General features: G+C 54.5%; 1 protein-coding gene across 2 annotated transcripts in view; it reads left to right on the forward strand.

Moving 5' to 3' along the window:
- Window positions 1-18,455: 18,455 nt before the first annotated feature.
- CNTFR (ciliary neurotrophic factor receptor) overlaps window positions 18,456-19,369 on the forward strand; it is a 40,630-nt gene continuing 39,716 nt past the window's right edge. Inside the window, exon 1 of one of the 2 annotated variants that reach the window (XM_036433512.2) lies at window positions 18,456-18,641. The gene's annotated coding sequence lies outside the window, so the exon portion shown is untranslated. The remainder of the gene's footprint in view (window positions 18,642-19,369) is intronic. The other variant, XM_036433510.2, reaches the window with a different exon arrangement.

Here is a 19,369-nt window from a genome sequence, read left to right on the forward strand (position 1 = left end):
TGGTGAGCCGCCTCTGCTTGGTCTGCTATGTGGAAATGGGGTTAAGAGGGTGGGGGTCTCTGCTCTTGTCCCCCAGGAGCTCACAGGCCGGACAGAGACAGGAAGTGTAGGCTCAGGCTATTGCTGGGAGGATCTAGAGTCGTTAACAAGCCTCAAACAGTAACCTGACTAGATCTAGATCTTGGGTGGGTCTACTGGGTGCTTTGGGTTGGTTTAAGGACTCTGCCGGGGCGGACATTTTTCTCTGTCTGTGGCATATATATCATAATAGTGGTTATGGTTATGGTCTCAGGCACTAGACTGTCTAGATTTGAATCCTGATTCTGCCTCTAGATTATTAGTAAGTTACTGCTTTGTGCCTTAGTGTTCTCATCCAAAAAACAGGATATAGTGCTTACCTGTTTTATAGTGTTACGGTTTTTATGAGGATTGAATGTAGAAATACACACATAACTCTTAGACACTACCTGGGCTTGTAGTGCTATGTAAATATTAATTGCCAAATTATTAATGACTCACCTCACAAATGTGCTTTTTTTAATTTTTAAATATATTTTATTGATTTTTTACAGAGAAGAAGAGAGAGGGATAGAGAGCTAGAAACATTGATAAGAGAGAATCATCAATCAGCTGCCTCTTGCATACCCCTTATTGGGGATATGCCCGAAACCAAGGTACATGCCCTTGACCGGAATCGAACCTGGGACCTTTCAGTATGCAGGCTGACTCTCTATCCACTGAGCCAAACTGGCTTCGGCAAATGTGCTTTTTCTTATCTTAAAAACACACCTTCATCTCAAATCTGCCCTTCAGGTTTCATCTTTGCTTTTTTACCCCTGGCTGCTCCTTTTCTGCCTCACATTGGCTTTAGACTCTTAGATTCACCATGGTCAGGTCAGGGGCATGAGGGAAGAGGTAAAGATTGCAATGGGAACCAGGGGCTGCAGGGACCAGAGCAGGATTGTGGGCCGTGGCTGACTTAGTGAAGAGGTGAGCCAATTGGGTCTCCCACTGAATTTTTTAAAAATTACATTTGAGAAAAAAATTACATTTGATGTTCAAAATATTAGTTTCAAGTGTAAAGCTTAGTGGTTGGACATGACTTAGGAAGTGATCCCACTGGATTTTGGGGTTTCCAATGTAACCTGGGTGTTCAGTCACCAGGGAAGCACAAAGTTTGGGTTCTTCTGGGCTCATGTTGTAGCAGAATGGGCTCAGCAATTTGAGTATTGAAGTGATGTTTGGCTGAGGTGCGGGCAGGAGGGGTTGAGATGTTGGTGAAGACAGAGCTGGGGGGACTTGAGGCCTCAGTAGGGCTTAGAGCAGGGATGAGGAGACCACAGGACCAGCAGGTTGTGGTCAAAACTGAACACTGCTTCACCCTTTGCTTTCTGAGGTATGTTCCCAGAGTGATGAAGACGCTGAGGGAGAGGCAGGTGATGGAAATTCAGGGGTTATTAGGAGAGATGGGGGAAACTCAGCAGCTGCCTGGCCAGGCCTCTCAAATGTAGGGGGTCATGAAGCACCCAGTATACTCCTAGGACTGTGGTGATGACTCAGGTGTCTTGCTACCAACAACTGCCAGACTTCTCCCTATTCTCTTTGTGGCTAATCCAGGTTTTTTGCTTATTGTCTTTTTCTGCATATTGTCTTTTCTCTGAGCATTTCCACTGGTGTGTCTTCGACCATCAACAGCTCTTTGAGTGGCATTGGTCCCCAGAACTTTGGAACCAGGCTACTTGCAGACTGTTGGTCTTTGGCTCAGCATCCCATCCTGATCCACCCTACTGTGGCCAGAGTGGAATGATCATGTGGAATAAGCATGGTGACTGTGGTGAAGGAACGATTCAGTAAGGTGGCATTACAAGCTCCGGGTGTTCTAGGAGGGGCTCCCAATTAGGTGGCTCATCACCAGAGGACCACCTGGGATCTCCAGGGTGATGGTAGGGGTAGTGCGGAGAGAAACTGAGCTGGGGTCAAGATCTCTTGGGAAGAACAGTGTCTGCAACTTAGAGAATCAGGAAATAGGCCACAGGCTGAGGAAGGGATGGATGGCTAGTGATTCTGGGGCTTTTTCTCTCCTTGGCCTTTATAGGGTCCAACTGGGGCCTAGAGAAGGAAATGTGGGGAGGGAGCAGAGAGAAGGGAGGCCTTTGGAGGTTGGAAAGAGTTTTCGTTGTGTATAAGTGCTGATTCAGGTATTTGGGCTTTTGTGTTTTGTTTTTCACTTTCTACTCTATTGTTAAGCCACTGCAGTATGGCATTTCCCTCCAACATTTTTATTTTTTAAGAAAAGGTTATGCATGCCAGCTGGCATGGTTCAGTGGTTGAGCGTCAACCTAAGAATCAGGAGGTCACAGACACATGCCTGGCTCAATCCCCAGCGTGGAGTGTGCAGGAGGCAGCCAATCAATGACTCTCTCTCATCATTGATTCCCCCCCCCCCCTTCCTCTCCCTTCCTCTCTGAACTCAATAAAAATATATTTTTATTTTTATTTATTTATTTTTTAAAATATATTTTATTGATTTTGTACAGAGAGGAAGGAAGAGAGATAGAGAGCCAGAAACGTCGATGAGAGAGAGTCATCGATCAGCTGCCTCCTGCACACCCCCTACTGGGGATATGCCTGCAACCAAGGCACATGCCCCTGACCGGAATCGAACCCGGGATCCTTCAGTCCCCAAGCCGACGCTCCATCCATTGAGCCAAACCGGTCTTGGCAAAAATATATTTTTAAAAAGGAAAAGGTTATGCCACTTCTAAACAGCTCTTTCAAGAAGTTGGATTGTGTTGCCGAAACCAGTTTGGCTCAGTGGATAGAGCGTCAGCCTGCGGACTTAAAAGGTCCCAGGTTTGATTCCAGTCAAGGGCATGTACCTTGGTTGTGGGCACATCCCCAGTAGGGGGTGTGCAAGAGGCAGCTGATCGATGATTCTCTCTCATTGATGTTTCTAACTCTATCCCTCTCTCTTCCTCTCTGTAAAAAATCAATAAAATATATACATATATATATTTTAAAAAGTTGGATTGTGAATTGGTGGAGAGAGGTGATAAATAGCTGGAGAGGAATGTAGACTACAGGGAGAATTTTATTTTTAATGGGTTGGCAGAGATTTGAACATGTTTGCAGGCTAATGGACAAAGCTTCTGATTTTCCTTATCCTGGCCCAACCCCCCACTTTTTTGTCTATGTAATTTACTTCTTTAGTGTTTTTGTTTATCTCTCTCCTCCTGATGAGAATGTTAACTCCAAATGGGCAGGAATTTTTGCTTTGTTAATTTTTTTGTTAATCCTCACTGGAGGACATTTTTTTCCGTAGATTTTCTGAGAGAGTAGAAGGCACGGAGGCTGGTAAGAGAGACACAGAGAGAAACGTGTGTGAGAGAGACACATCCATTGGTTACCTCTCCTACACGCCCTGACCAGGGCAGGGGATCAAGCCTGCAATGGAGATATGTGCCTTTGACTGGAATCAAACCCGGGACCCTTCAGTCCACAGGCTGATGCTCTATCCACTGAGCCAAACAGGCTAGGGCTAACCTAAGGATCTTGTTTTTTTTAATTTAAAAAAATATATATTTTATTGATATTTCCAGAGAGGAAGGGAGAGAGACAGCTAGAAACGTTGATGAGAGAGAAACATCGACCAGCTGCCTCTTGCACCCCCCCCACCGGGGATGCGCCCGCAACCAAGGTACATGCTCTTGACCAGAATCGAACCTGGGACCTTTTAAGTTCACAGGCTGACGCTCTACCACTGAGCCAAACCGGTTTCGGCTAACCTAAGGATCTTGAACATAGTAGGTGCTTGATAAATATTTAATGAGTGAATGAATGAAAATATTGAGCCTCCAAGTATGTCACCACACCCAGATCTCAGCCCATGCCCATTTTAGAGGGCAAGATCCAAATTAATTCACTGGATAGCCTTAAAGGATCCCCTTGATTGGTCACTGCCATGGTTTGATCCCCTTGGACCCTGGGCTTTGGTCACATTAATGCCTCACTCTTCCCACATGACATGAGATTTTTCTGCCTCTTTGCTCTTCCCATTCTGTCTGTCTGGAACTCATCAAGAATGTTCAAAAGATGCCAAGACCGGTTTGGCTCAATGGATAGAGCGTCGGCTTGGGGACTGAAGGGTCCCGGGTTCGATTCCGGTCAAGGGCATGTACCTTGGTTGCGAGCATATCCCCAGTAGGGGGTGTGCAAGAGGCAGCTGATCGATGACTCTCTCTCATCGATGTTTCTAACTCTATCTCTCTCCCTTCCTCTCTGTACAAAATCAATAAAAAAATATTTTAAAAAAAGAATGTTCAAAGGATACCAGTGCTAGGCTTTGAGCATTCCTCAGTGCCTACCTCCCCACTCCCCTCTGTTTGCCTAGATCACCAGCCTGGAGCTCATGGATCAGGCCTAGTTCTATTAATATTAGTATAGGATATCTCCAGCTCACACTCCGGTGTTTGTACTGGGGTCATGTCTAGCTGCGCTTCTGAGTCTGGCCACCAGGTGGTAGCATTCTCAAAGGGATACCCATTCTTCCCTTTGCTGTCTGCAGAGGTCCCCATAAACATCAAGACAGAGGATAGTCTAGGCTTGAAATTTGGCCCTCAGTGGGCGCAGTAACCTCTCAGTTATTCAACAAATAGTTAATGATCACCCATAATGTAACAAATATCACTGGGTTTGGAACCTCCAGTCCCATGAAGATTATAATCACATATACTATTATAGTACAGATAATTTCACTATTGGTGTTTTGAGTTTAGAGATTAGGGTAGTTCACTAGACTTCAAGAGTTCAGAGCCCTTTATCTAGTCTTTAGGACAGGCAAAGAAGAAGAGGAAGTGATGCTTGTATAGAATTGCGAGGAAGAGAGAAGTGGAAAGGGCATTCTGGGTAAAGTGTGGGCATGAACTAGGACATAGAGGTGAAAGGAACAAAGAAGTGATCACTGGAGTTTGAGGTTCAAGGCAGGAGCTTGAGGAATGAGGCTCAGACGTGAGTGGGGACCAGACTGGAAGGGCCTAAGTGCCTGGCCAAGGAGCTTGGACTTTTTCTTTAGGGTAATGGAAAGTCACTGAAGGCTTTAAGAAGGAAGTGATATCAAATATAAGATTAGTATTAGGTAGCTCTGGCTGCTATAGTGTGGAAGGTGGATTGAGGGCACAAGGCAGGAAGAACAGTGAGGAGGCTGTCATAGGGATCCAGGGGGAGATGGTGAAACCAAAATATGGCTGTATCAGGCCCCAGAGAAGCCCTGCCCCGCCCACAAGAATTTTCAAGACCTGGCACTTTGAAAGGATTCTTGGCCCAGCACCTTCTCCCCCACCCTTTGAGCTACTGCAGTCCTTCCTTTTGGCTCTACTCTAGCTCTGATTATTCTGGCTAGAACCCGGGCTGCCAGTTTCCAGAGGGAGGCCACAGTGTCCTAGGTTCCTCTCTGTGGATCTGTCAGCCCTGAGCTCAGCCTACACCCCAGTGGTCCTTTCATGCACTCCCTTCTTTGTCAGAAGCACCCAGATAGACGTGTGACTTAGGAGCCTCCTCCACCAGGGAGCCAGGATGAGCATTGGTCACTCCCTGCACCAGAGTTCATGTGTACACACATGTGAGCACATGTGAGTGAGTGCATGCATGCACGTGTACCATTGGCAATACTCATGCTGAGGGAAGGGCACCCCAGGCAGGCAGAAGGGCATCACCTGAGGAAGGGTGTGGAGGTAGGGGAGTGCAAGGCATTGCTTGGGGAGCAAGGGGGAATGTAGTTGGCAGGGTCTGGCAGGGACAGGTCAGAGCCTGTGGGGGGTGGGGCGGTCTGGAGCCATGGCCACATACTGCATGCAGGGAGCACCAGAGCCAGGTTTTGAGCAGGGACTGGGAGAGTCACCTTCACTCAGTCTCATGAATATGCACAGAACCTGTTGAATTATGCAGAAAGAAAGGATGTAAATGTATATGCAAATTTGGTGCTGCCCTCCCTGTTGCTATGGAAACCAAAGAAAAGCAAGGGGGGCCCACACCCTGGGGAAACCCGGCTGGAGAGACTGGAGAAAAGGAGAAAGGAGACTCTCCCCTGTCCTTCGCTCCTCCCGTTCCTGCTGTTTTGATCTCTTTCTTTGCCTGACTCTGTCTTTGTCTCCCTTTTGCCTTGCTCTCTCTCCATTTCTCTGCCTCTCTTGATCCTTCTGTCTTAATCTTTGTCTCTGTCTTTCTCTGTCTTCTCCCTCTCTATTTATCTCGCCTGTGTGTGTGTGTGTGTGTGTGTGTGTGTGCGCGCGTGTGTGTGTTTGGGGGGTGTTTGTTTGTTCCTCAATCTCTGTCTGTGTCTGTATATCGTTGACTCCATGTCACTGTTGTTCTGTGACTCTGATACACTGTTTCTCTCTGACTTCATGTGTCTCCCTGTCTCTGTCTCTGTGTCTAATCCCATGGGTCTCCCTCCTGAATCTCTGCATCTCTGTGTCTCTGACTCACATCTTTCTTTCTCTATATCTCTATTTTGGTGCCTGACTGTCTCTGATTGTGTCTATTTCTTGGTCTCTCCCCCAGGTTCTCTTGCCTCTCTTTTGCTCTGAGCTGTCTCTTTTTGTTTTGTTTTGTTTTTGTTTTAAAAAATATATATTATATTGATTTTTTACAGAGAGGAAGGAAGAGGGATAGAGAGTTAGAAACATTGATGAGAGAGAAACATCGATCAGCTACCTCCTGCACACCCCCTACTGGGGATGTGCCCGCAACCAAGGTACATGCCCTCGACTGGAATCGAACCTGGGACCTTTCAGTCCGCAGGCCAACGCTCTATCCACTGAGCCAAAGTGGTTTCCGTTCTGACCTGTCTCTTTGAACCTCGTATCCCAATGCTTGTCTCTAACTGATGGGAAGACCAGGAAGCTGCATATCTGTCTTTGCCTGATGGGATGCTCTTCTCCTGGCACGGCTGCCCACGTGCTCAAGGATTCCTAGGTGCTGTCCCCACATAAAACCCTGTTTCCGGTCTTGCCGTCACTGCTGTCGCAGGAGCTCTGTGCCGGGCCCAGGCTGGCCGCCAGGACACCAGGGCTGCTGTCCCAGCCTGTGCCTGCTGAGTGGCCCTGCCTCGTGTTTCTCTCTCTCTGGGTCCGTAGGCTCAGCTCTCTCTCCCCCTCCTTGAAGTTGGTGAGCACCTCGAGGCAATGATGTGTAGGGAATGGGAACTGAGAGACAGGTCTTAGTGGTTCACACACCTGGCCCTTTGCCCAAGGGCTGACGTGAGGGGTCTGGCCGGGGCCCAGGTATGGGGGTGTCTGGGGCTAGTTGAGACCAATCCTGGTCCCCAGAGAAGACTCTTCGCTGAGCCACAGAGTCAAGCAGGAGTCTTCCCACAGTCTGTCCCTGCTTCTGCCTGCTATAGTCTCGGCCATCCAATTCCCTATTTGAGCCCTTTTGTGTGCCCTGCCTTCATTTGCTTTATAGGGCTAGAGCACCTATTTTGTCTTTTTCCATTGCAAGGACATTTTTCCTTTGATTTTTACGGACAGCAAAAGAGAGAGGGAAAGAAAGAAACATTGATGTGAGAGAAATACATTGATTGGTTGCCTCCTGCACACCCCTGACCATGGACCACGGACCATGAACCATGGCCCAGGCTGGGGAGGAGTCTGCAGCCAACACATGTGCCCTTTGGTTCACAGGCCGATGCTCTCTCCACTAAGCCAAACCGGCTAGAGCACAGAGCACCTGTCCTACACCATCCTCTGCCTTCACAGGTCCACGGTGATACAGAAATTACATCTGGACTTTCCATGTCCCCCCTCCTCCACAAGAAGAGGCTCTTTGGTCCAGGCGAAGAACACAAGATTCTTCAGCCCCATAGTTTCCTGTCCCTGGCAGCCTCAGTTTGAAGATATAAAGCATATGCAGCTGCCAAAGTCATGGACCAAAGTTAACGGAGAAAGAGATAGAGACAAGAGAAGCTGCATCTACAGGGTTTGGGATGGGGTCTGGGAAGCTCAGGGCAGGACTTGGGGTGAGGATGGGCCAGACTATTTTTGAGGGCAGGTAAACCTTATGGAGAGGTGGAGGGCTTCTCCTTTTGGTTCTGGACTCTGGGCAGGTTGCCTTACCTCCAGGCAGGCATTAGACATGGGGGGTCTGGCTTGGGCCCAAGTGTGGGGGCGGTCAGTGCAGTCAGGGCAAGTCCCCCTTCCTCCAAGAGGCTGCCAGGCGGAGCCCCCAGCTTTCCTCCCCTTCAGAACGAACAGACACAATCACTCTTCCCATCGACTGTGATTCACCCATGTTCAGGCCCAGGCGTGATCTTGCTTCCAGGAATTCCATGTTTGAATTAAAAACCTCCCAGACATCCCATTCCCCCCCCCCCCACCTGGGCCAGTTGTGCCAAATGGGGGTTGGAGCAGGGTCACACAGGGCTTCCTGGGGGTGGGGGGTGGGCTTCAGACAGAGCCAGACGCAGGGAGAGAAAAAGGATCAGGAGAAAGGTGGAGAGACAAAGACTTCGAGGCAGAGGATAATGTAGATAGAGAGAATGGGGAGAAAGACAGGCAGCGAGAAGGAGAGACACAGAGACATCAGTGGGGAGAAAGCCAAAGCCTGCAGATGAAGGAGACTAGTACCCACCAGGCTGGTGCTAAACACTTGGCTGGATTACCTCATTTAATTGAATCTTCACAAGGGTCTTGGGAAATATGCACTGCTATGATGCCATTTCACTCCTGAGGCAATTGGGGCACAGAGACATTACATCACTTGCCTGAGGCCACAAAGCAGTAAGTGGTGGAGTTAGGTATTTGAACCCTTTGCTCTACTGAGGAGCCAAGGCCACAGACAGATACAGAGATAGACGTGGGGACCGATTCTCATACCAGCACTCCTGGGGACTCTGCAATCCAGGAATCATCTGGCAGGGGGAGGGCCCGCAGACATGAGGCTTCCTGTTCTTTCTGTTAGAGACACAGAGGGAGAGAGAGACAGAGAAAGACATCAGAGCCGAGAGAGAGAGAAAGAGAGAGAGAGAGAGAGAGAGAGAGAGAGAGAGGGAGGGAGGGAGGGAGGGAGGGAGGGAGGGAGGGAGGGAGGGAGGGAGAGAGAGAGAGAGAGAGGGAGCTCCAGGCCTCAGAATCCTTTCCTCCTTCCTGCCCCCCCCCTCCCCCCCCCCCCCCCCCAGCATGCAGCCTGTCCTGCTTGTGCTTCAGATCCGGCCCACCAGCACCTTGCCCTGGTGGTGCCCAGGCTCTGCGACTCACTCTTCCTTCCCCACACACGGACTGAGCACCTGCTCGCTGCTCCTGCCCCACATCTCCTACCTTTCTCTTCTCTTTCTTGATTTTTCCGTTGTCTAACTTCCACCCCCTGGGATACGTTCTGCAATAAAACATTGAGATTAGAATTTGGGGACAACTCGCTATATGGGGGGTAGGGAGGGATTCGTCTATCACACCCTGAGGTTGTCTGAGCACAGAGACGCGGTCCGGAAGGCTGGCTTTGGGTGCCTTCTGGTGTGGAGGCTCCTTCTCATTGGTTTGGGGAGAAGGGTCCTTGGCCCAGCTGGTGGGGGCCCGGAGAGCCGAGCTGTCAGCAGCCGGGAGGATGGGGGAGAGAGGAAAACCAGGAGCTGTCCTGGGGGAGCTGGGGAGTCCACGTTATGGTTTCTAATGTCTTAGTCCTGGTTCCAATTACCGCCAGGGCCCCCAGGACTCCCTGACCACTGTAGGCTCCCAAGCCAGAGGAAGGCTCGGGCCCCTCCTGGGAAGGCCGGAAACCAAGGCTCAGGGGTGGAGGACTGGGGGCAGGGCAGCTTCTTTTTCACCCCTTTCTTACCTCTTGGTCTGAGAGAGGACCCCAGACCAAGAAGGGCGCCGGGGACAGCAGGAAGGCGGGGGAAGGAGGGGCCTGCACTGTGCTCTAGGCCCCTGGTGGAGGGTATACGTCAGCCAGCTCCCTCACAGCAGCTCGGTCCCACTGGCCCCGTCTCACTCCTCCCGGCTAAAGCCCAGGGCCCGTTTTGGCCTCACCTGGCTTCTTTTTGGTCCTGTGACAACCACCCTGACTCCTGGCTCTTCTTGGACCTCTCTGTCTTCTTTTTTTAAAAAATCCTCAACCAAGGATATCTTTTCATTGATTTTTAGAGTGATTGGAAAGGAGAGTGAAAGACAGAGAGAAACATCGATGTGAGAGAGACACATCAATTGGTTTCCTCCGACACATACCCCAACCAGGGCCAGGGATCAAGCCTGCAACTGAGGTATGTGCCCTTGACAGGAACTGAACCCTTCAGTCCATGGGCAGACGCTCTATCCACTGAGCCAAACTGGCTAGGATGAACCCCCCTGTCTTTTAATCACAGTTCCCAGGATTTCAGCTGTAACCCTTTCCTCCCCTCCCTTTCATCACACCCTCTCCCTGCTCCCAGCATCCGCATGGTGCCCAGTGTAAGACTTCGATGAATGCCCATGCAACCAGCACCCGTACAGAGGGTACCGAGGGCATCAGGAGCTGTTGAGCAGGGACAACATACCTTCAGCCATCCAGTGAGCCCTCTCAGGCCATCATCCCACAGACCCTTCAACTGGACATGTCAAGCCCCAACTCTCTCTCCAGCTCGGTGAATGGCACTGCCATCTCCTAGTCTCTCATGCAAAAACCCGAGAGTCATCTGTGCTTTTGTGTGCAATGCTCCCTCTGTGCCTGGCACACAGTAGGTGCTAATAAATGTCTGTTAAACTGAATTTAATTCTCTTTTCTCTTTTGGACTCCCTGCCACTCCCCCCCTCCCCTCAATCCCCTACCACACATCTCTATTTGTTGCCCTGGGCCTGGGTATCTGTGGCATTGTCTTCAATTCTTTAATTTTTCTCTGTCTAATAAAACACAGAAGTTGAATTTCAAGGGAGGGGGGGGTAGGTTGAGAACCTTTTTTCTCTCCCCACCTCCCCACCCCAGGAGAATACAGGCTGGCTGGGAATGGAGCCGTGAAAGACGAAGGGAGGGAACCAATCTCGGGGCCACATGGCCACCACCAGTTCATCAGTCCTGTCTGGAAACCCCAGCCCGTTAGCAGGGAGGCAGCTTTACCGCAGCAGGGATCAAGATCAGACTCTGGGCTGGCCCTGGAGGGAGTCAGTTTTTTGAAGACATGTGCCTCCTCCACGAAAAATGGGTAGTGGAGGAGATCAGGGCCCACTGGGGTGGGAAGAGAGGGAGAGGAGGAGGGAGAGAGGGGGAAGGGAGGGCCTTTGTGCTTCTGAGCAGGGAATTAGTTTCATGCAAATTTTTGCAACACAAACTGAAAAACCGCGTCTGTGATTTTGCAAGTCCGGGTCTCTGTTCCCACCTTCGAACACATGTGCTCGTAGGCCCCGAGTTTCCCCATCCTCCCTAGTGCCTCTCCTCCTCTGGATCTCTACCCCTCCTCTGACGATCTGCTTCTCTTTCCAGACTTAACCCGGACCTCAGGGTCACCCAGGAGGAGGGTTCTTGGGAGAGCAGACCCTGAACTAAGTGTCTCGGGGCCGGTTCTCCATGTAAAGAGTGACGCGGGGTTCCCCCAGGGTTCACGGGAGCACAGGGAGAAGATGAATCTGAGTGCCTCCTGACCTCTGTCGTGAGCCCTACGGCCCTGCCCCAGGTCAGGCCGGAGGCCCCTCGCCCATGGGTCACCGCAAATACCTCCTCCCTGGCAGCCCACTTCCAGCCGTAGCCTTTCTCACCACCCTTTCTCAATGACCTCTCTCAAGCAAAAAGCAGGCACCACTCCTCACCTGCTTTATGCCTTTCCAGGCCCGCGTAGCCTTGGCAACAAAGGTGCTTCAGGATGTGGTCTGGGCGCCACTCAGCCTGCCTTCTGGGTCTCTGTTTAATCCCCGGCTGGATACCAAGCCCTGTTCCCACCCCTCGAGGCTGCGAAGCACCCAGCTGGGCTTCCTCCCCGTGCCCTGGGACTTAACCCCCAGGTCCATGTTGTCCTGCTTGCTTGCTTGCTTGCATCATTCATTATCTGTTTAAATCTATTTTCAGTGTCAGGAGTCCCTGTTCTCTGGCAGACCTAGCTCGGAGGTTTCAGAGGAGGGAGCTCACGGGCATCACACAAGTAACTACAATAGGTCGTAAATGCCATACTACTATAAGGAAAGCGTATGGCGCCCTGGGAGAGGACAAAGGGGCTTTACCCAGGCTCCTCTTAGATGACACCTGCTGCCTGAGAGGGCGATGGGGTGGGCCACTGCATTCTCTCACTGATAAGTTACACCCTCACCTATTTTGCTTGGTATATAACTCATCCATCTTCCCTGACTAGAATGGGAGTCCCAGGAGAGCAGGGGATGTTAAAATATTTTTTAGGCAAAAAGTAAACAGTAAAATGCACAACATTTAAGTGCACAGCTCAAATTTTGACATGTTGTACACTGTTGCACCCCCCCCCCACACACACACGAATAGCTGCAATTCCAGCTTCTATCTCCATAAATGAGTTTTGCCTGCTTTTGAGCTTTATATAAATGAAATCACTCGATATATATTCTTTTATGTCTGGTTCTTACCGCCGCCCCCCCTCCACTTTTGCTTAACATTCCGTCTGAGAGCTTTATCCAGTTTTGTGGTGTGTAGCTATAGTTGATTCTTTTCCATTGCTGCTGTTCTATCACAATGCATGCATCCATTTTAATTGTTTCCAGTTGGAGGCGATGGTGAATAAAACGGCTGTGAATGTTCTTTGTGAATCCTACAATAAGTTCTTTTGGGTATGTATCTAGGAGTGGAATCGCTGGGTCAGAGGGTATACACATGTTCAGCTTAGCAGATCCTGCCAAACAGTGCTTCAAAGTGGTTGTACCAACTTATCCTTGCTCCAGCCGAGTGTGGAGTCGTAGCTGCTCCACCTCCTTGATAGGACAGGGATTTAAAAAATATATATATTTTATTGATTTTTTTTTTTTTTTACAGAGAGGAAGAGAGAGGGATAGAGAGTTAGAAACATCGATGAGAGAGAATCACCGATCAGCTGCCTCTTGCACACCCCGTATTGGGGATGTGCCCGCAACCAAGGTACATGCCCTTGACCGGAATCAAACCCAGGACATTTCAGTCCACAGGCCGACGCTCTATCCACTGAGCCAAACCGGTTTTGGCAGGACAGGGATTTTTTATTAGTTCAGTGCTGTGTCCAATCACTTAGATCAATGCCTGGCGTTTAGTAGGTGCTCAATAAATATTTATTGACTTCCTCATGAACGGGGGAGCCACCAGCATTCCCGGGGTCCTGCTCTGGCCCTGGCACTAACGTGCTGTGTGACTCTGGGCAGGTGACGCTCCCTTTCTGAGCTGTTTCCCTCTCTGTAGCTCCAGGAGATCAACACGAGGGGCATTGCCTTCCATGGCCAGCTGTGTGCTGCGAAAGCTAGATACCTGCTTATTCACTCACGCCGCTTGTGTTCGTTAAGGTCCTACTATGTAGCAGGACGGTGAGGACAGGATCTGCGACAGCCCCTTTCAGGCTAGCCAAAACCGGAGGTCACTGTCCATCTTGTCCCCATGTCATCCTCCTGGAGCCTGCCCCACCTTCCTCCGTCCAACCCTGACCCCGGGGGGAGGGGGTCTGGAGCAAGCGTGTGGATGGAAAATGTGATTAATAATCAAAAAAACATCCGAGAGGAAGAGACCAGGAAAACAAAGGCTCCTTGCCCAGGGGAGGGGGGCCATGTCCTGGGCGTTGGGACAGCTCCGGCCGCCCTTCCTGCCGCCCTTTCTGGGAAGCTGCCACAGGAGTGGGTAATTTTAGCCAAAAGTGGGGGGGGGGGGGAAAGCCACCCAATTATTTATGAAAAATATGCCCCCCCCCATGTAAATTATGCTTCCCCAGGGGCTATCCCCTATTCTGTTATTTCCATCCGAGTGGTCCCCCTGCTTGGGCAGGCTGGGGGACCCTGGAGACACTGGGCTGGGGGGCAGAGGAGAAATTTCAACATGAAATGTTTTGTTCATTAACAGAGAACTTAGGGGGAAATTCCCTTCTTGCCTGGGCCTCAGCAGCCCAGGCAGATACTCAAAAGCTATTATATTTGAAAAATAAAGAAGAATCTGGGCCACAGAGTGAGGTGGAAGCTTGTGGTGGGGGCGGGGGGTAGGCATAGACGTTCTCTCCCCTGCTCTCCTCTTAGACTCTTGACTTGCTGGGGTCTCCAGGGGGCTTAATCCTCCCTCCTTTCGGAGATTTTAACCTCCGTGTCTCAGGTTGTCCTCAAGCCTCCTTCTTTGCAAAAACAGAAGGGACTGGGAGTTAGACTAGAGTTAGAACTTCCAACTAAGGAGGGAGGAAGGATGTTAAGGAGAAGGAGGGGAGGCCTTGGATCTCTCAGATAATTTGGAATTCTGAGAGAATATATTGGGATCCGTTGGCAGCAGATCTGGGGGGGGGGGGCGGGTATGCGGTCTGGAACCGGGGTGAAATCACCTCTTTTTATCAGGGTGGCTTTCGAGGTGAGGAGGGAAGAGGAGCCAGCTCCAGGGAAATTAGGGGCAATAATTCCAGGCTGGCTGCTTACATACTCGCTTCTGGCGCTAGCCCTCGCCTATCCTCTCTACCTTGAGGGAATCTTTGCTGTTTTCTGGTGCCAGAGGTGGGGAAGGTCAGGGCACACTTAGGTGGAGGCTCAGATGATTCCAGAGGATGGGTGTGTTGTGAGTGGGCCCATCCCAGGCTGGTGCTGGGAGCCCTCTCAGGATGGAAGCATGTCGTCCCAGGGGTTGGGGGGCTGGGCTGGACCCCGAATGTGTGTGTGTGTGTGTGTGTGTGTGGGTGCTCTGGGCCCCCCTCCCTCGCTCGGCCTAGGGCTGTGTCAGGATCGGATTTCTCGGCGCCTGGAGCCTCCGAGAGGCCGAGCTGTTCCCGGGCCTCGGCCAAGCCGCCCCGGGCGCTGGCACTGCGTGAGGAAGCAGGGGGGTGGCGAGGAGGAGCGAGGGGGAGCTCCGAGGGTGTTTACGTAACCGCCTCCCGGAGCCCGCCCCAGCCCGCCAAACCCGGCGTGGGACTGGGACTGTGTGAGACGGGGAGCGTGTGAGCCTGTGCGACGTGCGCTGTCACCGGCTGAGCACACGGCTGGGTGACTGTGTCTCAGGGTGCGTATTAAGGATGGATAAGAGTGGGGATTGGGGAGTTTCGCCCTCCTGGGACCTCCGGCTCCCAGCCCCAAGCAGGGGACCCTGACTCCCAGGGCGCCACGCCGTCGAGGTTAAATAGAGGCGTTTGGCTCCTGGAGACGGGGCGTGTGACTTTACCTGGGGATGTGCTTGACATTCGTAGGAAAGACACAGAGCAGCCTCTACCTGCGCGTGTGTCCCTGAGTGGCCAGGTATGTGGGTGCCCCATGGCACAGCAGGTTAGAAATGAGCACCGTTTTGGAAGGAGAACTGGGAAAGGGGCTCTCCTTCCTTTAGGACACACCTGGGCAGGAACGGAGCAGGGTCCTTGTTGCCCAAAGGCTTGGGGTGGCACAGTTGATTCCTGAGGTGGGAGGAAGAGGGAGGCGGTGAGAAGTTGATTCCTGAGGGCGGGGGGTGAGAAGTGTTCCAAATTTAGGTCACCTGCCAAGGTGGAGGAGGGTGGAGAGCCTTCCCTAATGGTGGGAATAAAGCTCCAGAAATTCTACGTCCAAGAGAACTTCCCCCAACTTCCCCAAGGCCTTCTAGGGTTATGGAACATGAGACCCCCATCACTTGCAGGGCACAAGGACTTCCAATTGGGGGCATTGTTTCCTGCTGCCCCTTATGGGAGAAGCATGGGGTAGATGGAATGGGACTGGGGGAGGGTGTCCGTTAACTGGGGTTTGGCTTGAGGATGGGTGAGAGAAGGGGGCTGGTGCAAAGCTGGGGAGGAGACAAAACCAGAACCTGCCAGGCCTTTTCAGCTCCGCCTAAGGAGCCTGGCTTTGCCCCCTGAGCAGTGAGGTCCCTGGAGGAGAAGCTCAGGAGCTCATGTGCAGATAAGTCACTGGAGGCGGCGGGAGCGGAAACACAGGAGTGATCTGTTGTCCAGCTCAGGTGGGAAGAGGATGGGTTGTAGGCCAGGTGCTGATGGCGAGAGAGAGGAAGGGGGGGAGAGAAGAGGAGGCGCACCCTGGTTGTTTCCTAGGTCGGCGTTGCCTCTGTGCAGGAACCGCAGCCGGAGGGGGAACGCGCGTCCGGCACCGCCCGCCAGGTGGCGCTGCGCCCCCGGGGAAGCGCGCGGGAGCGGCCGCGGGGTGCTGCGCCGGGAGGAGCTGCGGCTGGACACACTCCGGGATCCCGTTCGACCTGCGCCTCTAGTCCCCGCGAATTCTCTGACCACCTACAACCGGCTCCCGGTCCCCGGTTGCCCCGCGCGGGCTCTGCTCTGCCCCGGCACCCACGGATTTAGGCACTGCGGACGGCAGGCAGCCTTCGGGTCCCCAGGCGGAGACGGTCGGGGCGGAACTCGCCACCGCTCTCAAGCTGGCAGCAGGAGGCAGAGCCCGGGACCTGGAGGATCCCGAGGTCAAACCCGTCCACCAGCGACCTGTGGGGCGCGACGCCCGCTCTCCCTCTAGGAGAGGGCAGCCCCCTGAGCACCTAGCCACGCCCACTCTGGGTGCAGGGGAAGAGCAACTTCTTTTTTTTTTAAAATATATTTTATTGATTTTTTACAGAGAGGAAGAGAGGGGGATAGAGAGTTTAGAAACATCAATGAGAGAGAATCACCGATCAGCTGCCTCTTGCACACCCCCTACTGGGGATGTGCCGGCAACCAAGGTACTGTACATGCCCTTGACCGGAATCGAACCTGGGACAGGCCCACGCTCTATCCACTGAGCCAAACCTGTTTCGACAAAGGGGCAAACTTCTGACCCCCCAAAGACTCAGTCGCCTCCGCTCCTTCCTGGCATCCACCATCTCGTCCCCGCCTGCGACCCAGGGGCCTGGAGGCTGGTGCCCGGGGAGAGACCTGATGGAAGGGGGCAGGCTGGTCCCAGCGGGGCGCCACCATTCAGGGCGCTGTGTGTCCTTACACCCAGCCGGCCCGCTCTGAGCCGCAGGCCCCTGGCCCCTGCCGGCTGCACCGAGGGGATTCTGCGGCCACTGAAGTGAAAGTGAAAAGCCCGGACAGACGGTGGCAGGAAGAAGGTTTTTCCTTCTGCCGGGGGAGTCCCTGAGGCATTTGTTGGGAAAGGGCCCGGGGGAAGGGTGTGAGGAAACGGCGAGGTAGTTCTTTCCCCGCCCCCCCCACCCCCCACCAGCCCCGGAGCAACTCCCGGGAGGTGCACGGCGCAGGAATCGTGGGTCAAAGGTCAGGTGAAAAAATCCGCGGGTGGGGATGGGAGTGGGCCACTGGCATTCACTCACCCTTTCTGGTGCGTTCTCTCGTGGCCTCGGGAGTTGGTCGGGGTGTCTAACCTGACCACCTCCTCCCCCCGCTCCTGTACCCACGCGGGAGGCCCGGGGGCTAGTGAGGTGAGCACACCGGCCCCGCGGACGCCCAGGCTGCAGAGGGAAAAGTCGAGCCCCTTCATGCCAGGGGAGGATTCTCCCCGGGCCAGGTGTGGGGAGGCGGGCGGGGGTGAGGACGGAGAGGGTGGTTGTGCCGGTGTCACGGGAGATTGGGTGGGAGGTGAGGACCTGGGCTCCCAGCCTGGTCCCTTACAGATTACGGGAGCCTAAAGCCCCCTCCCCGCCTCTCCAGGGGAGTGTGTGGTGCCGGGGCGGCAGGAGCAGGGGAAGGGCGGGGACCAGTGGCCTCCTCTGCCCAGAGTGGGGCCTGGGCGCTCTGGCGCGCGCCCTCCCGATGGCGATGCGGGCGGGCGGGACCCGAGAGTTGGCTCGGGGTGTGTGCCAGGGGGTCGGTACGAGGTCGTCGGGGCCTAAACGTGCGGCCGTGTGCGCGGCTGAGACCCGGCGGAGGCTGAGCGAGGCGTGTGAATGGGCGACCCCGGGGGGATGGGTGGGTGCGCGCCCAGCGGCCCCGGGGAACCCGGCGGAGTGGGTGTGGGCATGTGCGCGCGCGCGCTCCTTTGAGACCCGCGGTCGGGGCTGCGCGTGAGGCGCGGGGGGTCGCGGCGGTCCGGAGGGCGTTCCCGGGAATGGGCGAATGCGAGGGGGCCACGCGTGCCAATGCGGCCAAGGGTGTCAGCGGGGTGGGGTGGGGGGGGTGGCGCGTGCCAACTCGAGGAGCCCGGGAGGGGGGCTCCCAGGCCCGCGCGTGGAAGGAGTGTGCCCGCGCGCGTGCCGGGCGCGGGCGCGGGCCGCGGTGGGGGCGCGCGGGGGCCGCGGCCGGGAGGGGGTCCGTGGCGCGCGGCCGCGGAGGCGCGGGGAGGCGAGGCGGGAGGGGGAGGGGGAGGGGAGCGAGGGCGCGCGCGGCCGAGCGGGCGCCCGCGGTCACATGGGCGAGGGAAGGAGGGAGGGGACGCGCGCGGGAGGGAGGAGGATGGGGGGGTTAAAGCGGCGGAGCGCCGAGGAGCCGGTGCAGAGCGGGCGGCGGCGGCGGCGGCTCCAGCGGCTCCAGCCGGCGCGGTGCAGGGCTCGGCGGCAGGCTCCGGCGGCCAGCGGTGTTCGCCCCGCGCTCCCCGCCTCGCTCCCCGCCGGGGGCGATAGGAGGACGAGGCGCCGAGTCCGGGCTGTCCGAGGGCGCGGTGAGTATCCCGCCGGCGGATCCAGCGCGGCCGAACCCTCAAACCCGCGCGGGCTGACCGACAGACCCGCGGCTCCGGTGCGCGCGGGAAGAGGGAGGGACACGCGTGGGCCCTCCAACGGGTTGGGGAGACAGGAAAGTTCACAGGAAACTTTGCCGGAAAACTCGGGGGCTGGGGTGCCGGAGAAGAGGCCCCCCCTTAGGTCCGGGCAAGCAGGGGGGTTGGGCGTGGTGGTAGTGGGGGCGGACGATCGGCTTGGGGAAGGTGGCCCGGGCGGACGGACCTGGCGCCCCTGCCCTCCCTCACCCCTCCGCAGGCCGCGCGGGGTCTGGGAAAATTCCCGAGCGGGGGGCGCAGTGACCCCCGCGCGCCCGGAGGAGGCGGCTTCCTTCTCCGGCAGAAACCTGGACCTCGGAGCGCCTAGTGGTTTGAACGGACGCGCCTGCCAGCAGTGTCTGTGTGTCCGTGCGAATCCCCGGGCGTGTGTGTGTGTGTGTGTGTGTGTGTGTGTGTGTGTGTGTGTCTCGGCATGAGCCGCTCTGTGGTTCCCCGGTGAGTGTGCCTGGATGACTCTCCACGTAGTGGGTCTCCCTCCTCCAGTGCCTCTTTGTAAGTCCTCCGGTGTGGCGTGTCCGTGTGAGTCCGGTTGTGCTGTATTCGCATCGTTGTTGTGAGTCCGCCGGCGTGTGCCTCCTCCCGGGCGGCTCTGTGGGAGCTGGCCCGGGTGG

Source organism: Pipistrellus kuhlii, unplaced genomic scaffold, assembly GCF_014108245.1.
Source record: "Pipistrellus kuhlii isolate mPipKuh1 unplaced genomic scaffold, mPipKuh1.p scaffold_m20_p_12, whole genome shotgun sequence".
Classification (NCBI taxonomy): Eukaryota; Metazoa; Chordata; class Mammalia; order Chiroptera; family Vespertilionidae; genus Pipistrellus; species Pipistrellus kuhlii.